We start from the raw sequence: 18,604 nt of genomic DNA on the forward strand, positions 1-18,604 counted from the left end.
TATTGTCTTCTTCCTCACACTCTCTAGTTTATCATTGTCCTTCCTAAAATGTGTCACCTAGAATTGGAGACAATACTCCTGCCATTGTATAATCAGGGCCCAATATAGCAAGACTGTCATCTCCCTAGCTCTGGACACTAAGCCTGAAGACCTTAATGCCTCCCTAAACTCCATTATCTTAGTGAGATCCTGTCCAGATGAACTCTTATCTGGCTATACCTTTTCTGTCTTGTGCTGGTAAAGTTGGTTTTTTTAGTCCAAGTGTAAGACTTTACATTTATCTCTATTTAATTTCGTCTTATTAGATTTTGCCCGATGTTTAAGCCTTTTAAAAGTGTTTTGGATTCTGTCTCTATTAACTAGGCCTCCAGGCTTTGTAATACCAGAAAATTTGATAAACATACTATGGATATCTTTGTCCAAGTATCTCAGGAAAATGATAAACAACATAGGGTCAAACACATATAGACTCCTGAAGTAATCCACCAGTCACCTTTCCCCGTTGACACTGAATAATTAACGATAGTCTTTTGGATTCAGCCATTCACATATGTGAGAAGTCCATTAATTGTACTAATTACATGCCCACACTTCTATATGGTACATAAGAATAACTTGAGAGATTTAGCCAAATGTTTTGCTGAAATTTAAGCAAACTATAATTATCTTCTGATCTCCCAGTCCAATAATCCTGTCAAAAAAGGAAATGAGGTTGGTTTGGCATGACCTTTCCATTATGTAGTCAATATTGGCTTCTTAGCATTTCTGTTCCTTTTCTGAATGTTCACTAATTCTCCCTTTAAAATTATATTTCTTCATTTTGTGCCTTTGGGATTTCATTCTTGAGACATTTTCCATCCCTTCTGGGCTATAAAATTTTAATCTATGAGGTCCTACCTAACAATCAATCAATAAGAATTTATTAAGCTCCTATGGCTAGGTGGCATTGTAGATAGAGTACAGGGCCTGGAGTCAGGTATACTTATCTTCATGAGTTCAGATTCGGTCTCAGACACTTTCTAGCTGTGTGACTCTGGGCAAGTCACTTAACCCTGTTTGCCTCAGTTTCCTTATCTATAAATAAAATGAGCTGGAGAAAGAAATGGCAAAACCACTCCAGTATCTTTGCCAAGAAACCCCTAAATGGGCCACAAAGAGTTGGATAAGACTGAAAAATGACTGAATAACATGTCTACTACTAGCTCTTTCTAAGATTACCTTCCATTTCCGTTGTATATATCTTATATGTATATAGTTATTTTCTGTGAGCTTCTTGAGGGTAGGGATTCTGTTTTTGCCTTTCTGGGAAAACTTGGTGGCATAATAGACCTGGAGTCAGGAAGACCTGAGTTCAAATGTAGACTCAGACATTTACTGGCTATGTGACTCTAGGTAAGTCACTTAACCTGTTTGCCTCAGTTTCCTCAACTGTAAAATAGGAATAATAACAGCTCCTATTGTTATATAGGAATATTATATAGGAATAATAACAGCTCAGATTGTGCTGAGGATCAAATGAGGTACTATTTGTAAAGCCACACTTAGTGTGGCTTTACACAAAAGACACATAGTAGGCACTATATAAATACTTATTCTCTCCCCCTCTGTTTCTTTGTATCTCCAGCATGTGTCACACAGTGCCTAGTACATAGTAAGCACTTAATAAATGTCTGTTCATTATATCCCAGACACTGTGCTAGGCACTGGAGATATGACGATACAAAGAATGAAACAATCCCTGTCCACAAGGAGCACATTCCAATGCAGAAGACAAGTAAATATGAAAATACATACACCATTGATATAAATATACACAAAGTCTTTAAATACCAGGTGGTTTGGGAAGAAGGGACAAGAAGTTTGGGGGGATCAGGAAAGGCTTCACACAGAAGATGGTTTTTGATCTGGTTTTTAAAGGGAGAGGGACTCTTTGAGATGGAAGCAGGCCGGCAAGGTGGCCTGTGCCAAGGCATGAGGACTGCAGATGGAGGGTAGTATGTGTGGAACAGAGAAAAGGCCAGTTTGGCTGGATCACAGAGTGAGGGAGGGCTAGTAGCATCCAATGGTTTTTTTTTTGTTGTTGTTGGTTTGTTTTTTTTTTTTTGTAAAGATAGGTTAGGGCGAGGTTGTGTAGGGATTTAAAAACTGAACAGAGTAGATTATGTTTTATCCTAGAGGCAATAGGAAGCCAATAGAGTGGATTGAGTAGAAGAGTGATATAGAATATTATTTTGGAATCAGTGTGTGAATAGACTGGAGGGCAGAGAGATTTGAGGCTGGGAGACTCATTAGGAGGGAGATGATGTAACAGCTTGAGATGACGACAGCCTGAACTGAAGTGGTAACTTTGTGAGTAGAAAGCATAGTAAATGAAATGGAAATGCTTATTTTATTCCATATATTAAAAATAAAATAAAGAAAAGTGAAAAAAAAGAAAAAGGAAGCATGGGGTCAGATGTGAGAGTTACTGTAGAGATGAAAATTGAAAGATTTCCTAACTAATTAGATATGTGAGGTTAGGCAGAGTGAGAAGTCTAGAGAATGCTGAGGTTATGATCCTGAGCAGCTAGGTAGTAAAGTGAATGGAGTGCAGGGCCTGGCCAGAAAGACTTATCTTCCTGAGTTCAAATCTGACCTCAGACATTTACTAGCTGTGTGACCCTGGGCAATTCACATAATCCTGTTTGCCTCAGTTCCTCAGCTGAAGAAGCAAACGGAAAACCACTCCAGTATCTTTGTGAAGAAAACTCCAGATGGGGTTACAAAGAGTCAGATACAACTAAAACACAACTAAAAAATAACAACCAATATCACAAACTCTAGGAAGAAGTACAATAGTCAGCAATACACAAAATTCTCATTTTTTCTATCCCAGTAATCAGCTCGACCTTGTTTGCTAAGAATCAAACCAGAACAGAAATTCCCTTTATTCATTTGAAGAATGAAATTATTAAGGCAAACCAATAAATTATTAGCTGTGCTGTATCTGGATGAGATCGTATTCTGAAGTCTTCTAACCCTTCTATTATGCCTGCATTTCAGGCTTCTGATTTGTCCTTTATAAGGAATCTCCCTAGATTCCTCATCTAGCTCTTCTTTCTTTCCAGGTGTTCTGTTATCTTTTCTAATGATATTTTCTTTTTATTCTTGTTTCAACTGATCTTCACCCAAATGCATGCCTTTCTCTGGCTCCTGTATTTCTACATATAAGTATATCTTAATATACAGTGCCACTTTACCTTTCCTTTTAGTCATCCTGTCCCTTTTGACTAAACCCATATCCAAACCAGTCACGGGTTTCATCTCACCAAATTGCTGATTCCTATCTATAAAGTCAAAATTACCTCCTGGCATTGGAGTCTTTTATTCACTGGGTTTGTCACTCACACTTTGTGCATTTATGTATACATATCTGAAGATGTGGATTTTATCATTGGCTCTTCTCTTGGATTTTTTTCTCTGAAAAATTTCTGGGTATTTACTGTTTGTTGTCCCACATTCTAGCAGCTTTCTATTCAATCTACTTTAGTGGGTTTAAGTAAGCAGTTTTTCCCTTTCATTTTCAGTGAAAATCCTTTGACCAGATTTGCAAAAATCTAGTCTCCTAGCAAATATATTCTAAGCCTTCCTTGTAAGCAGCCCTTGTTAGCTGCATTTTATCCCTGGCCAGAAGCCAATCATTCTTATATGGTACTGTCTTGACATTGCCAAGGAGATCAGGGCATTGGAAATAGGTGTCCACTTCATCTCCCAATTCTGGAAATTTTCAGTGGTTGTCCTCCAAGCTTGCAATGTTTTCTCTCCTTATCTCCACCATCTGGCTTCCTTCATTTCATTGTTCATTCATTTTTCAGCTGTGTCTGACTCTTCATGACTCCATTCGGGGTTTTCTTGGCAAAGATACTAGAGTGGTTTGCCATTTCCTTCTCTAGTTCATTTACAGATGAGGAAACTGAGGCAAACAGGGTTAAGTGACTTGCCCAGGGTCACACAGGTAGTAAGTGTCTGAGGTCCAATTTGAACTCAGGAATTTGAGTTTTCCTTACTCCAGGCCTAGAGCTCTATCCACTGTGCCACCTAGCTTCCTTCAAGTCCCAACTAAAATCCTACCTTGTATAGGAAGCCTTGGTGTCTTCCCTCTTCAGATTATTTCTAATTTATCCTGTATATAACTTGTTTGTACATAATTATTTTCAAGTTGCCTCCTCCATATTACACTATGAGCTTCTCGAGAAAAGGGACTGTCTTTTACCTTTCTTCATATCTCCAATGTTTAGCACTGTGCCTGACACATCGTATGTGCTTAGTAAGTATTTGTTGTAATCTCTCCTCAAATCCTGGAGAGCTTGCCCTGACTCCGGGACTGACTGGAACTGATTTTAACTGACAAGCTAGCAAGGATTGTGGGGAGAAAAATCCAGGAGTGTCTGCAGAGGTGGAGGACGGGAAGAGAAAAAACAGAGGATGGGAGGGCTGAAGATGGAAGCAATACCTTTGCATCAACAGCGCAAGAAACCTGTGTCACTGAACCTACCTACCCACACACCCCTGGACTTCAGACCTCAAGGCAATGATAATAATAATAATAATAACAAATCATAGCCTAGCATGTACATCAATAAAAAATTCATCAACAAATATTTATTAAGCACCTACTTATGTGCCAGGCACTATGCCAAGTGTTGGGGATACAAAAAGAGGCAGAAGACAATCCTTGCCCTCAAGGAGCTCACAAATAGGGGAGACAATATGCAACAGATATATACAAACAGGTTATATACAGGATAAATGGGAAATAATTAACAGAGGGAAGGCACTGGAATTAAGAGGGGTTGGGGAAGGCTTCCTGCACTTTAAGATTTGTAAAAGGTTTTACATACGTTATTTCATTTGATAATAACAACCACCCTGTGAAGTAGGTGCTATTTTTATCCCAACTTGAATGACAAGGAAACTGAGGCACAAAGAGGTTAAGTGACTTGTCCAGGCTGACACAGCTAGAAAGTGTCAGAAACAGGTTTTGAACTCAGGACTTTCTGACTCCAAGTCCAGCACTCCAGCCAGTGTGCCACCTTTTCCTTTTCAGGTTCTCTGACTCCCCTCTCTAGAGAAGGTAGGAGCTTAATGCTTTTTTTCCATGGCCCCCAGGAAAGTTTGTTTCTTATAAATTTGTTAATCTTTCTTTATATACTTACTTTGTCTCTTAAAATGGCAATTGTGGTTGTTAACCACAGGCAATATTAGTCTGGGTGTATTTATTGAGAATGCATTTGAGAGGCTGGGATTGTGGACCTGTTTCCCAAATGGAAGAGAAAGAGAGACTTTGAAAGCAGTATTTTATCCAGCAATCTGATGGAGGGAAGCAGAAGATGGGGAGGAAAGGAAAAGAAGGGAAAAGGAGACATAGGGCAGGGAGGGGTAAGAAAACAGGTGTCTGAAGTGAAAAAGAGAAACTTCTCTGGGCAGAGCAAGAATACTAAGGCTAGGATCTTTCTAGGCAATAAATGAGTCAGCAGTAGCTGATGAAGCTAGGATTAGCTAGGCTGGTACTGAGATGGGACTCCTGACATTTTCCCCCATGGCTTGGTTAATGAAGAAAGTGCCTCCCAGAGGGGAGGACATGAGAGGACTGGAGAGACAGTCATATACTAGGGGAGAAGTAGCTGAACCTACAGAAGGGTACAACAAGTAAAAGCAAGGAACAACCAGCCTCACCAGTATGACATCACACCACCAAACCACTGCTAGACCTATGTTTTAAGCTGTGGTCTAGAATTCACTCATTCTCAGACAGCATCTTCTTTTTTTTTTCTTTTTTTTTTAGCATTTTTTTTTTTGCAATGGGGTTAAGTGACTTGCCCAGGGTCACACAGCTAGTAAGTGTCTGAGGCTGGATTTGAACTCAGGTCCTCCTGAATCCAGGGCCTGTACTCTATCCACTGTGCCACTTAGCTGTTCCAAGATAGCATCTTCTTAACCAGTCATTCATATTGTATTATTAATAATAATCTCATTATTACTGTTTATCTACCACTAAAGTTTTATTCTAATGTTTATGGTGTGAAGTTGGTTCTGAATTCTCAAAGACTCAGAGTTCAAACTCCACCAGGCCCTACCAAGTTGGAAAGGCTCAGAATACAAGCCTAAGAGTGGACTTTATGCCTCTTTCCAAGGACCAACCACGCTAAGTTCAGAGATATTTATCACCATAGTCATGACAGAATAAATTTTTGCAGTCATGGTAATGAGTCATTCAGTCAACAAACATTTATCAAGTGTTTGCTATTTGCCAAGCATTGTGCAAGACACAAAGTATAAGCAAAGACAAAGACAGTTCCTGCCCTCGAGGAGCTTACATTCTAATGGGGGGAAGACAACATATAAAAGGAGAGTTAGTTCCAAAGAGGTGGAGGGGAAGTACTTGTTCCGGGCATGGCAGCTAGGCCCACAATGAGGGATGGCTGGTTGTTGCCTCTATCTCCAATGGAAGTTCCTGAAAGAACTCATCAATGAGAGAAGGGGACCACAAGAGGAAAGTGAGGATGCAGCTGAAGCAAGAAGGATGAAGAATATGAATGGCAACTCACACAACTGTCTATGATGCATGATAGGGCTGAGATGAGCTTCCCTGGAGAGTGTTAGCCCCTAGCCCCCAGCAAAGTCAGGGATCCTTGAGATGATGGAGAACGGCTGTTAATAGAGATATCTATGAGTAAAATGTAGACAAGATATGGGAACTGAAAAAGCAGAAAGAAACATTTACAGTGTGACAGAAATGTTTATATCATTAAACATAATGATGGCTCTGATTAATGTTCTTGTGACTTAGCATTAAGCTCTACTTTATAATTACTTTTGTTTTTACTACCTACCAGATGGTATCATTGATGGTATCTAGTCTATAAATGTCAACTTTAATGAAAAGATATTTTGGAATGGTGACGTGGGTCCCAAAACTTCATTGTTACTTTGTTCTTTTTGTTTTTTCCTCAAACCCAGATCTAGTTAAAGGGGAGAATTGATCATACAGGGACCTAGGGTAAATAAGGTTTACAGCTGGTTTACTCCATTGTTACAGGAACCAACTGTTGCTTTTGGTTTTACCATTAGCCTTATTAGATTATTAGGTATTATATTGAATAGAATCCCTTAGTCTCAAATTGGCCTATTATCCCTTTTTTTGACATGTATTTGGCACACAATAATAGTTTATATTTTTATTTTTGTATATATTTTATTATTATAATATATATTACATTAATCATTTATATTTTATATTTTATATTTTTAAAGCACTTTACAATTTACTAAGTTCCTCTTTACTAAATTAACCGTAAAATAGAAATAATAATAGTACCCACCTCCCAGGGTTGTTGTGAGGATAAAATGAGTTAATATGTTTAAAGCTCTTCACATAGTGCCTGGCATATAGTAGGTGCTGAATAAATGCTTGTTTCCCTCCCTCCTCTCCTTTCTTTCCTTCCCCCTCCCTTCTTCCCTTTCTATCTCTTTCCCTCCTTCCTTCTTTTTTCTCTTCCTTCCTTCATTCCCTCTCTCTTCCTGTCCTTCCCTTCTTCTCTTCCTTCCTCTTTCCCTCCTTCCTCCTTTCCTACACTTCTTATTCCCTCCTTCCCTCTCTATATCCCTCCCTTCTTCCTACCCTTTCTTCTCTCTCTTTCCTCCTTCTCTCCTTTGTCTCTTCCTTCCCTTTTCCCTACTCTCCCTTTTTCCTTTCTTTCATTTCCTCCTTTTTTCCCTCCTTTCTTCCTTACTCTTTTCCTTCCCCTTTTCTTCTCTCCCTCCCCTCTCTATTTACTTCCCTCCTTTTTTCTTTTTTTCTTCCCTCCATTCTTCCTTCCTCCCTTCCTTCCTCTCTTCCTTCTTCCCTCCTCTCTCACCTTTCTTTCCTTCTTTCTTTCCTCCCTCCTTTCCTTCCTTTCTTCCTTCTTTCCTTCCTAACAGAATTTTCACTTATATTCTCTTATTTAATTCTACTTTGGCACGTCATCAACCAATGAAGACAATCCTGCACTCTCAAAAACTGTGCCAACAGAGCACACAACCTCTGACAGCTGGCACCCACCTGGAAAGGCTTCAAGTAAGGTCCCAGTGACAGATTGTGTCTGCTGTCTGAGGTCCAGCCCAGCTAAGCAGAGAGAAGCACTTTGCAAAGAGGTTGGCTACCAGGCAATGAATTCTTTAGTCAAGGTGATCCATAAAAGAGATTTTTTTTTTTAATCCTTACAACATCCCTGTGTGATGGGTAGGTAGTATAAATGTCATTGCGCTCATTTTACGAATTCCATAGGTAGCCTCCAGGGAGCCATTTCCACAAAAGGCATTCTGCCTTTGGACTCTCACAGATTGGGCTCAGTCCGGATCCAGTCCCCCAAAAGAAGGAAAGAGCACTTTTATCTCTCTTTTTGCTCCACTGACCCCACCCTAGAGTTTTGGTGAAAAGCTTTGAAATAAAGCCTAGGTGTGACTAAAGTCTAAGTTCTCCCTTAAAAGTGATTAACTGGATCCCTTCTAGAAACAATGCTCAATGTACAAAGAAGATGCCACATTAGTATAGGCATTTATTTCCTTTATCACAAAAAAAGCATTTATGCAGAACATGGATAGGATGGTCACCCACACTGTAGCACCTCACATCTCACACAGAGCATGTGGCTACCTATTTGTTCTCTGGGCCAATGGCTCACTTTGACATGCCCTAGCAGTAAAAAGTATAGAGAAGGACCTAAATGCCACACAGCTATCCTCAAATTCTCTCAGGGTCCTAGGAGTAATCTTGTAGTTGGAGAATATACTTTCCCTACTCACTACTTTAATTCTTAAACTTCTAGCAGTATACTTCCATTTTCCACAAAACTAGCCATGTAATGATACATTTAGAGGTTAAATATAACCATTTACTTTGCAATGAAGCAAAAGAAATAATAATCACACTCTAGGCACTCATATATTAAAACAAATGCAGGAACAATAAAAGCACACAGCCCATACATAAACCAAGGTCATACTCTCCCAGCAATGTTATCTGTGGGATACAGTAAGCACACTCCTGGATGGGAAACACATACTTTAAGAAAACCTATTTGCTCAGGATAGCTCACAATTCTGAAATGCAGGCTTTGATGTTATTGGTCCACTCAGAAATCAGCACTATATGAAGTCATTTCTCTGCTAACTGCTTCTCTTTTCTTTACCTCTCTCCATCTGGGTAAATCCTCTTCTCTCCTATTCTTGAACCAATGAAACATTTACAAGTGCTTTCAATTTACAATCACCAGCCATTCTCACTGTGCTGTGTTATGCAGAGTCAAATATCAGGCATTCTGACTCATCATATGTGAATGCATCTCAGTCCACGTAGGGCAAGCAGGTGTCCCAACAGGCAATGCCTGCTGGGAGTTATATTTCCTGGAACTCAGCATTCAGATTGATGTGTAGATGCCATTGGGGAAGGAGATGACTCCTTCATGACCTTCTGTGAAACTGGGGCTGGCAAGCATGTGTCCTGGGTTATCTTGTGGACCTGGAACTCACTGTGACCAAGGAGTTCCAAAAACAACCCCTACTGACAACTCTTAACAGCCATGTTTCTGGCCACTAGATCATTGGAAAGGCAATCATTCTGTTGGGTCAAATGGCAAAATGTCAAACCAACGCATAGGACTCCAAGACTTTCTGGCACTCTATGGTTTGGGGGTGGCACTAGCATTGACTTTATCTTCCTGATGATGGAACAACTTCTAGTTGACCATGGCAAGAAGTTCAAGCTAGAATTCATCTACGTAGCCCTTCAGATGTCTTCAGCTGTGGTAAAGACATACAATTCCATCCTAACTACCCATACCACCTTAGAGCATCAGATTGTGCTTTGTTAGTAGAAAGTGAGACCACATGTGATATCTGCCAAGAAATATGGACTTCAAATACCCAACCCAAACCATCTCAGCAGCCAAATTGTCTCCTTTATCACAGCTTTTCTTCATTTGGATGGTGTCCTTAATGTAGACCTATCAGAAGTCATACCAACCTGGCCCCTACCCTCAAATATAATACGCCCTGCTACCTATGAGCCTATCATCTCTGCTGAGAAGACCTACTTCAGTTGCTCTCAGTACCAGAAGCCACTAATGCCAGCTTTAAGTATGCAAACCAGATTGTGCAGCTCAACCAACACTAAGCAGGTACATGATCTTCTGCCTCCTGCATCCTGGAGATGTGGGACCCAAAGATATCAATGCTGTCATCATGATTAACTCAAGCAAGTGCAGTATCCAGTCTGTGTACTGGTGTTCTATTAACTTCAAGGTTAGCATCAACTAACTATGCCCAAAGGGCTTTAACACCATATATACTTTTTGATCCAGCAATACCATTGCTAGGTCTATATCCAAAGACATTTTTAAAAAGGGCAGGGAAAGACCTATCTGAACAAAAATATTTATAGCAGCTCTTTTTGTAGTGGCTAAGAATTGGAAATTGAAGGGATGTCTATCAGTTGGGGAATGGCTAAACAAGCTGTGGGATATGATTGTAGTGGAATATTACTGTGCCATAAGAAATGACAAGCAGGATGGTTTGAAAAAAAAAACCTGGAAAGACTTACATGAACTGATGCAAAGCGAAGTAAACAGAACCAAGAGAGTGTTGTATACAGTAACAGCAATATTGTATGATAGAGAACTGTGAATGACTTAGCTATTCTCAGCAATACAATGATCCAAGACAAGTCCAAAGGACTAATGATGAAGTATACTGTCTGTCTCCAGAAAAAGAATTGATATTGTTTGAATACAGACTGAGGCATGCTATTTTTCGCTCTCTTTCTTTCATTCTTTTTCTTTTACTGGAGTCTTCTTGTATAAAATGACCAATATGGAAGTGGTTTACATGATTGCACATGTATAGCCTATGTCTGATTGCTTACTGTCTCAGGGAGGGGAGAGGAGAAGGAAGGAGGGACAGATAGAATTTGGAACTCAGAACTTTAAAAAAAAAGTTTTAAAATTGTTTTAACATGTAATTGGGGGAAAAAAGAAAATATATTAAAAAATAAATAATTTTTTAAAAAAAGTTAATATCAACTACCAGCCACCCAATATGGTACCTGGTGGGAATCTGACCAAGGTGCAGCAAGCACTGTTCATGCTAAGCAACATAGAGAGATTACTGTGTTTTCTTGGACCACAGGTTTGACCTGATATATGCTAAGACATCATTTGTACAATGGTATGTAGGTGAGGGCATAGAGGAAGGAGAGTTTTCTAAGGCTCAGGAGGACATGGAAGCCCTAGAGAAAGATTGTGAGGAGGTAGGCATTGATGCCTATGAGGATGAAGGGGAAGAACAGAATGACCATTCGGAGCTACTTGATTGTATCTATTTCAAAATCCCTTTGAAATATTCTCTATATAAAAAAAAATCTTACAATCACCCTTAAAAGGGCATTGGAAAAACACCAAACTATTGATGTCAGCAGTGATCTGGATTTGTTTACACCTTTGATTCATATAATCCTGCACAGCCCTTCCAAATAGCCAGCATTTATGTAAAGAATCAATAAAATTCGTAATCATGCACAGACATGTAGCAGACACGTCTGTGTTTTAGTTGAACCAAGTAATTTTCATGACCTGCAAAAACTAAGTGATGAAAGGAACCCATGAGTCTGGGTGTCCATTTCTGAGTTTTAATGTCTAAAATACATGCCTTCTCACTTCCTGATGTGAGGGCATGGGGGTGAACAGAATCTTCAAGGGAGAAAGGCAGTGACACTTACCGGTCTACATACAATTAGAACTCACTAGTCTAAAATATCAGGTTATTTCTATACATGTCTTATCTTACCTGCCAAGATGACATAAATTCCATTGAAGGCAAGCACTATGCTGTTTTTCATTTTTAAATCCCCAGTGTTTAGTAGAGTACCTTGCATATGCAAGTAGGTGTTTAATAAATGTTGAAATCAATGAAGTATGTTAAATTGCTATACTTTTGCCATGAGAGGGCTCTTTTATTTGTTGCATGGGGGGAAGTGGGGGGGGGGCATCACTGTTCAACTCACAAGACAAATCAGAGAAAGTTACTCCAGTATTGATGTATTCTGTGTAATTACATTTGCAAAAGGCATAGCACATGAGCCTTTGTCAATGCTTACCTAAAAATCTGTCAGAGGATATAATTAGTTCAAGAAAAGGATTTAATGAAATATTGTTATAAGAAAAATAGCAATAAAACATTTCCCCCTGTAAACATGGTATATGCTCTCCACAAATAGATACATCATCACTCAGAAGGATGGACACACTTAGGGAACATTTGTAGAAAGAGATACATGAAGGGAATTTGTAGGACCAGAGCAGATGCACAGAGAACCCTTACATGTAGGATATGATTGTCAGGGCACACAAAGGATGATATCTTGTACCTCTTATATGGCAAAGCCACTGATATCTTCTGGTAGTATTACTGTGTTGGTCCCACAGGTTCCTCTGTTCTCCAAAGTGAGGGCATGCACTACCAGAGCACTCACAATACATTATTCCTTCAATACCTTACAAATGTAATGATTGCCAGTTGTTTTTTTAATTCACTATGTATGCCTCACTGGAATAAAGCTCTGAGCAAACATAATTCCTAGCTCTGTCACTGACTTTTGGGATCTAGACCAAATCATTTGACCCTTATTGCCTCATTTTACTTATCTACAAAATGGAAATCCTGTAATAAGAATAATCATTTCCCTCCTCACTTCATTTCTACCTCTCTTTGAACCACAGAAATATCATTAAGATGAATGATTTGTGTGTGTGTGTGTGTGTGTGTGTGTGTGTGTGTGTGTTCGTGGGGGTCATCAGTTTTATTCAGTCATATTCAGATTCCCCACCCCCAACCCACCTTGGTTCCATCATCTGCCAGAAGGCATCATCACTGTCTCTTGGGACAGGGCATGAGTGTGGGAGAGCAGCAGGCAGTCTCTGATTTAATCTGGAAATGGATTATGGGGACTTTGTGTAAGAGCCTTCAGAGAAGGGGCCACTACCCATTCAACCTTCCTGCTCTCCCTTCCAGGAGTGCAGTGCACATAGATGGCACCCCGTGCCTCTATTGGTTAGCAGAAAGTGAACACCAGGTTTGCATAAGAGAAGCTGTTGCCACCATTTTCTGGGGCTGTAGGTGGGGACACATATCATCCGTGGGTATGATGGGGGGAGGGTTCTCATCTATGGGATGGTAAGAATCTTGGGATGGGAAGATGTCCAGCTGTCCACAATGTTTCCAGTGGAACTGAGATACTCCCGGGGCAACAAGATAGAAATTTGCCAAGCCATGCCATACCAGGCACAGAAGATACACTAGATGAGGCTTTAAAATTCCACTCATGGATAATTATATCTGATGGTGAAATAATCAGGTTGCATATGTAACTTTTCTTCACATTCTCTGTATTTCATTAGCTATGGTGCTGCCTACTTGGAAGACCAGGATACAGTCTGTAATTACAGAGCCCTTTCTGAATTGGAGCAGGTGAAAGTCACGAATGTCTTGTTTTTGTAGGTCTGATGCAACAGATCATTAACAGAATTCTTCATTTCTTGGTAGCGGGAGGAGCTGGGATTTTCCAGAGAAGAGTAAAAATCCTTGTTGAGGATGTGGAGTGAAAGGAAGAGCATGGAGTTCTCAACAATGACAACATCTGGAAGGTGAGAGGTGCTTTGGTTGATAGTAACGAGTCGTGATATAGAGCTCTGATTATTGTTGGGAGCAGGCGTGGCTATTTAATGAATGGTTGAGGATATTCTTGGAGTTAGCAGTTGTTGCTGTAGTGATTTGCAATAGCTAGGAGGCCACTATGACTGGAGGGCATTGAAGATATTAATGAATAAGAAGATTGAAAAAGTAGGAGATACCAAATTGTAAAGAACTTTAAATGTGAAACACAGGGCATCTAGGTGGCACAGTGGATAGAACACTGGTCCTGACGTCAGGAGGACCTGAGTTCAAATCCGGCCTCAGACCAAACACTTGACATGTACTAGCTGTGTGACCTTGGGCAAGTCACTTAAACCCGATTGCCTCACTAAAAAAAAAATGTGAAACAGAGGAATTTCTATTTTATTCTAAAGGAAATAGACAGCTACTAGAGTTCACTGAAAAGGTGTGACATAGTCAAACCTGAATTTTTTTTTTAATTGCTTTGTTGGCTGTGTGGAAAATGGGTTGGAATGGGGAATGTTTTGAAGCAAGGAAAGCAAATAGAAAGCTATTATAATAGTCTCTGGGCAGCTAGGTGGTATAATGGATAGAGTGCCAAGCCTGGAGTCAGAAAGAGTCATCTTCTCGAGTTAAAATCTGACCTAAGACACTAACTAGCTATATGACCCTGGGCAAGTCACTTAACCCTGTTTGCCTCAGTTTTCTCATCTGTAAAATGATCTGGAGAAGAAAATGGCAAACCACCCCAGTATCTTTGCCAAGAAAACCCCAAATGGGATCATGAAGAGTGGGACATGACGGAAATGACTCAAGGACAAAATAATCTACTTGAGAAGTGATAAGGGCCTAAATTAGGATGATGGCTGTGAGCAGAGGAAGGGGACATATGTTAGAGATGTGGAGATAGAAATGACAAGATTTAGCAATTGAAGGGATATGGGGTGAGTCAGAGTGACGAGTCAAGGATGGCTCCAAGGTTTCGAACTTGAAAAACTGGAAGGTCAGTAATGCCCTTCACAATAACAGGGAAATTCAAGACAGGGATGGATTTGGAAAGAAAGATGTTGAGTTGTCTTCTGGACAGGTAGAGACGCTTGAGACATTCCATTCAAAATGTCCAATAGGCAGTTCATGAACTTGGACTGGAGCGTGGGAAAGAGAATAGGACTGGATATGTAGATCTGGCAGTCATCTGTGTAGAGATGATAATAGAACCTTTTGGGACAGGACCAGTCAAGATTATAGAGTAGGAGAAAAAAATATAGTCTAGCTCTCCCCACAACTACTCCAACAAGGATCTAATAAGAATGCTGGACTGAATAGTGATTGAGTAACTGAAGGAAAAAATACTGTTCACAGATGACAGGGTCATCTTTCCAGTCCAAGAGCACAAAGTCAACTTACAGACAAATTACCAGGGCAGAAACTGTGGAATATGGATGGGCCAGGATCACTGCTGAGTCAATGCTCAGAGTCCCATGTAAGGCCAACAGCATGGAAATACCCAGAATGGATCTTGGACTCATCCCTGATCTAGATCAAAGTTAGCTCAGAGCATTAACCATGTGCTCAGAGCTCCAACAAACATGCAAGCACCCAGAGCTCACCATGGACTCAGGCCTAGGTCCAAGAGAACAGCCAAGATATCCCCCAAAGGAGGCAGAGCTCTAAGCTAGGTCAGCAGTGCAGGATGTTCAGAGTGGATCCCTCTGACTTACTTCATCTTCACCCCTTCAGGCCAGCAGCTTGTGGCATGGAGCATGCAGGGGTTACCCAGAGATCTTTCACTCACTCAACTGCTTAGGATAGCAGCTTAGGATAGAGGAAGGGGGCATCTCCCAGTGGGGCCTAGATCACAAGACTCAGCTTACCCAGAGCTCCTAGGTAGGCTCACAGGGTTGCCCAGAATATGTCACTGGAAAAATGAACAAACAAACAAAAAAAAGATAAAGAACTTTTGTGATACCAAACTAAAACAAGGCTTGCCTACAGGATCAATTAGAATTCCTAGAAGAAAAGATGCAAGAGTTTAAAATGAGATTTTAAAATAACATTATGATTTAAATGAGTTTGATAGAGGAAAGAATTGGAAAAGAAATGAGAGCTATGGAGGAAAGACTTAGGAAGAGAATTAACAGCTAAGCACAAGAGGTATAAAATGTTGCTCATTCAAGAGACTTCCCAAAATTAAGGATGGACCAAACAGAAGTTAATGACTCCTGGAGACAAAAAAAAATGTAAAATTAGGTCAAAAGATTGAAAAAAAAAAACAGAAGAAAACAGGGTATCTCATATCAAAAACACTGACCTTGAAAATAGGTCAAAGAGATAATAATTCTAAGAATCACTGAACTACTTGAAAGCCATGACCAAAAATGACTAAAAACAAAAACAAAAAGAGCCTGGATATCATATTTTAAGAAATCAAGCAACAAAACTGCACATGAAACAAAGGGAAAATAGAATCTACCAGTAACCTTCTGAGAAAAACCTCAAAATGAAAACTGCTAGGAACGTTGTAGCCAAAATCTAGAACTTCCAAGCAAAGAAAAATACTGCAATAATCAGAGTTCAAGTATCAAGGATCATGATCAAAATGACACATCTAAGGACAGTTTGGGAAAGGTAGGCAGATAAAACACTGAGCCTGGAGTCAGGAAGACCTGAGCTCAAATCCTACCTCATACATTTACTGTGTGACGCTGGGCAAGTCACTTAACCCTATTTGCCTCAGTTTCCTCATCTGTAAAATGAACTGGAGAAGGAAATGGCAAACTACTCTAGTATCTCTGCCAAGAAAACTCCAAACAGGGTCACAAAGAGTCAGACAGGAATGAACAACAACAACAGTTTGCTCTTATCCCTTTGAATTAGTGATATGACTCCACCATTCTCCATTGAGAAAAGTTTAAGATATCTATCAAATAGAAGAGGTCCTTTTACTCCAGGAAAGAGAGGAGTGGTTCAGGACAAAAAGGGATTTTTACTCAATTATTCTATAATTAATTATAAATACTATTAACCACAAAACTGTATGTATGTATACACACACACATATATATACATACATATTTCCCCCAATTATATGCTACATTTTTTAACATTTTAAAAAAAAGTTTTGTGTTCCAAATTCTAACCTTCCCTTTTCCCTCATTCCCTTTCCCCCTCCCTGAGATGGTAAGCAATTAGGTTACATATGTGCAATCATGTAAAACATTTCCATATTAATCATTTTGTACAAGAAGACTCAAAAGAAAAAGAATGAAAGAAAGAAAAGTGAAAAATAGCATGCTTCAGTCTGTATTCAAACACTATCAGTTCTTTCTCCGGAGACAGACAGTATGCTTCATCATTAATACTTTAGGATTGTCTTGAATCATTGTATTGCTGAGAATAGCTAAGTCATTCACAGTTCTTCACAATATTGCTATTACTGTGTACAACATTCTTCTGGTTCTGTTCACTTTACTTTGCATCAGTTCATGTAAGTCTTTCCAGGTTTTTCTGAAATCATCCTGCTTTTCCTTTCTTATAGCACAATAATATTCCGTTACAATCATATACCACAGCTTGTTTAGCCATTCCTTAACTGATGAGCATCCCTTAAATTTCCAATTCTTAGCCACGACAAAAAGAGCTGCTATAAATATTTTTGTACAAATAGGACCTCTCCCCCACTTTTTTAATGTCTTTGGGATATAGACCTAACAATAGTATTTCTGGATCACAGGGTATGAACAGCTTGATTGCCCTTTGGGCATAGTTCCAAATTGCTCTCCAAAATGGTTGGATCAGTTCACAACCCCACCAACAGTGCCTTAGTGTTCCAGTTTTCCCACATCCCCTCCAATGTCCATCATTTTCCTTTTTTGTCATATTAGCCAATCTGATTAGTATAAAGTGGTACCTCAGAGATGTCACAAAACTGCATTTTTACATATGGTGATTTTTTTGTCAAGGTTCCTACAATTGTTATCTAAAATTGTTTTGGGACAGTCATACTGGAATGTTGGAGGGCATGAGAAACCATGCCAGTTTGAATATCTCTTTCTCCAAGCTAGAAATGCTGATAGTAGATTTTTTTTTCCTTTGGCAAGGCAGTTGGTATTAAGTGACTTGCCCAGAGTCACACAACTAGTAAGTGTTATGTGTCTGAGGTCGGATTTGAACTCAGGTCCTCCTAACTCCAGCACTGGTGGTGCTCTATCCACTGTGCCACCTAGCTGCCCCGCTGATAGTAGATTAATATTAAATTAAATTAAATTGTTTCTGACAGATTTCAGACTAAAAATTCAGAGAATGGTATTAGTACTACTATCTTTTTCTTCCACACATACTTTATCTCAGTTCCTACAACAATACTAGGAAATAGATAACACATTCTTACTTATTTTCAATCCCTCCCTGTCTACTGGCTCATTTCCTATTGTTTACAAACATGCCCATGTCTCCTCTATCCTGAAAAAATAAAAAAAGCAAAAAACCTCAACTTAATCCTTCCATCCCCACTAAATATCATTCTATATCTCTTCTGCTTTTTGTAGCTAAATGCCTCTAAAAGGTCATCTATAATTGGTGCCTCTCCTTTCTCTCCTCTCACTATCTTCTTAACCTCTTACAATCTGGCTTCTAACCTTATTATGCCACTGAAAAAACACTATCCAAAGTTATTAATGATTGATCTCCTGATTGCCAAATCCAATTGCCTTTTCTCAGTGCTCATCTCCTTGACCTGTCTACAGCCTTTGACACTGTTAATCACTGTCTCTTCCTTGATTCTTCTCTCCCTGTTTTCAGGACACCACTCTTTCCTGGTTCTCTTCCTACCTACCTGAGTGCTCCTCTGTCTCCTTTGCTGGATACTCTTCCAGAT

At 39.6% G+C, this 18,604-nt stretch overlaps 1 pseudogene; it reads left to right on the top strand.

Moving 5' to 3' along the window:
- Positions 1 to 9,354: 9,354 nt before the first annotated feature.
- On the top strand, positions 9,355 to 11,455 carry LOC114047856 (annotated as a pseudogene).
- Positions 11,456 to 18,604: the final 7,149 nt, after the last annotated feature.

This window comes from Vombatus ursinus, unplaced genomic scaffold (genome assembly GCF_900497805.2).
Source record: "Vombatus ursinus unplaced genomic scaffold, bare-nosed wombat genome assembly UNPS02000577.1, whole genome shotgun sequence".
NCBI lineage: Eukaryota > Metazoa > Chordata > Mammalia > Diprotodontia > Vombatidae > Vombatus > Vombatus ursinus.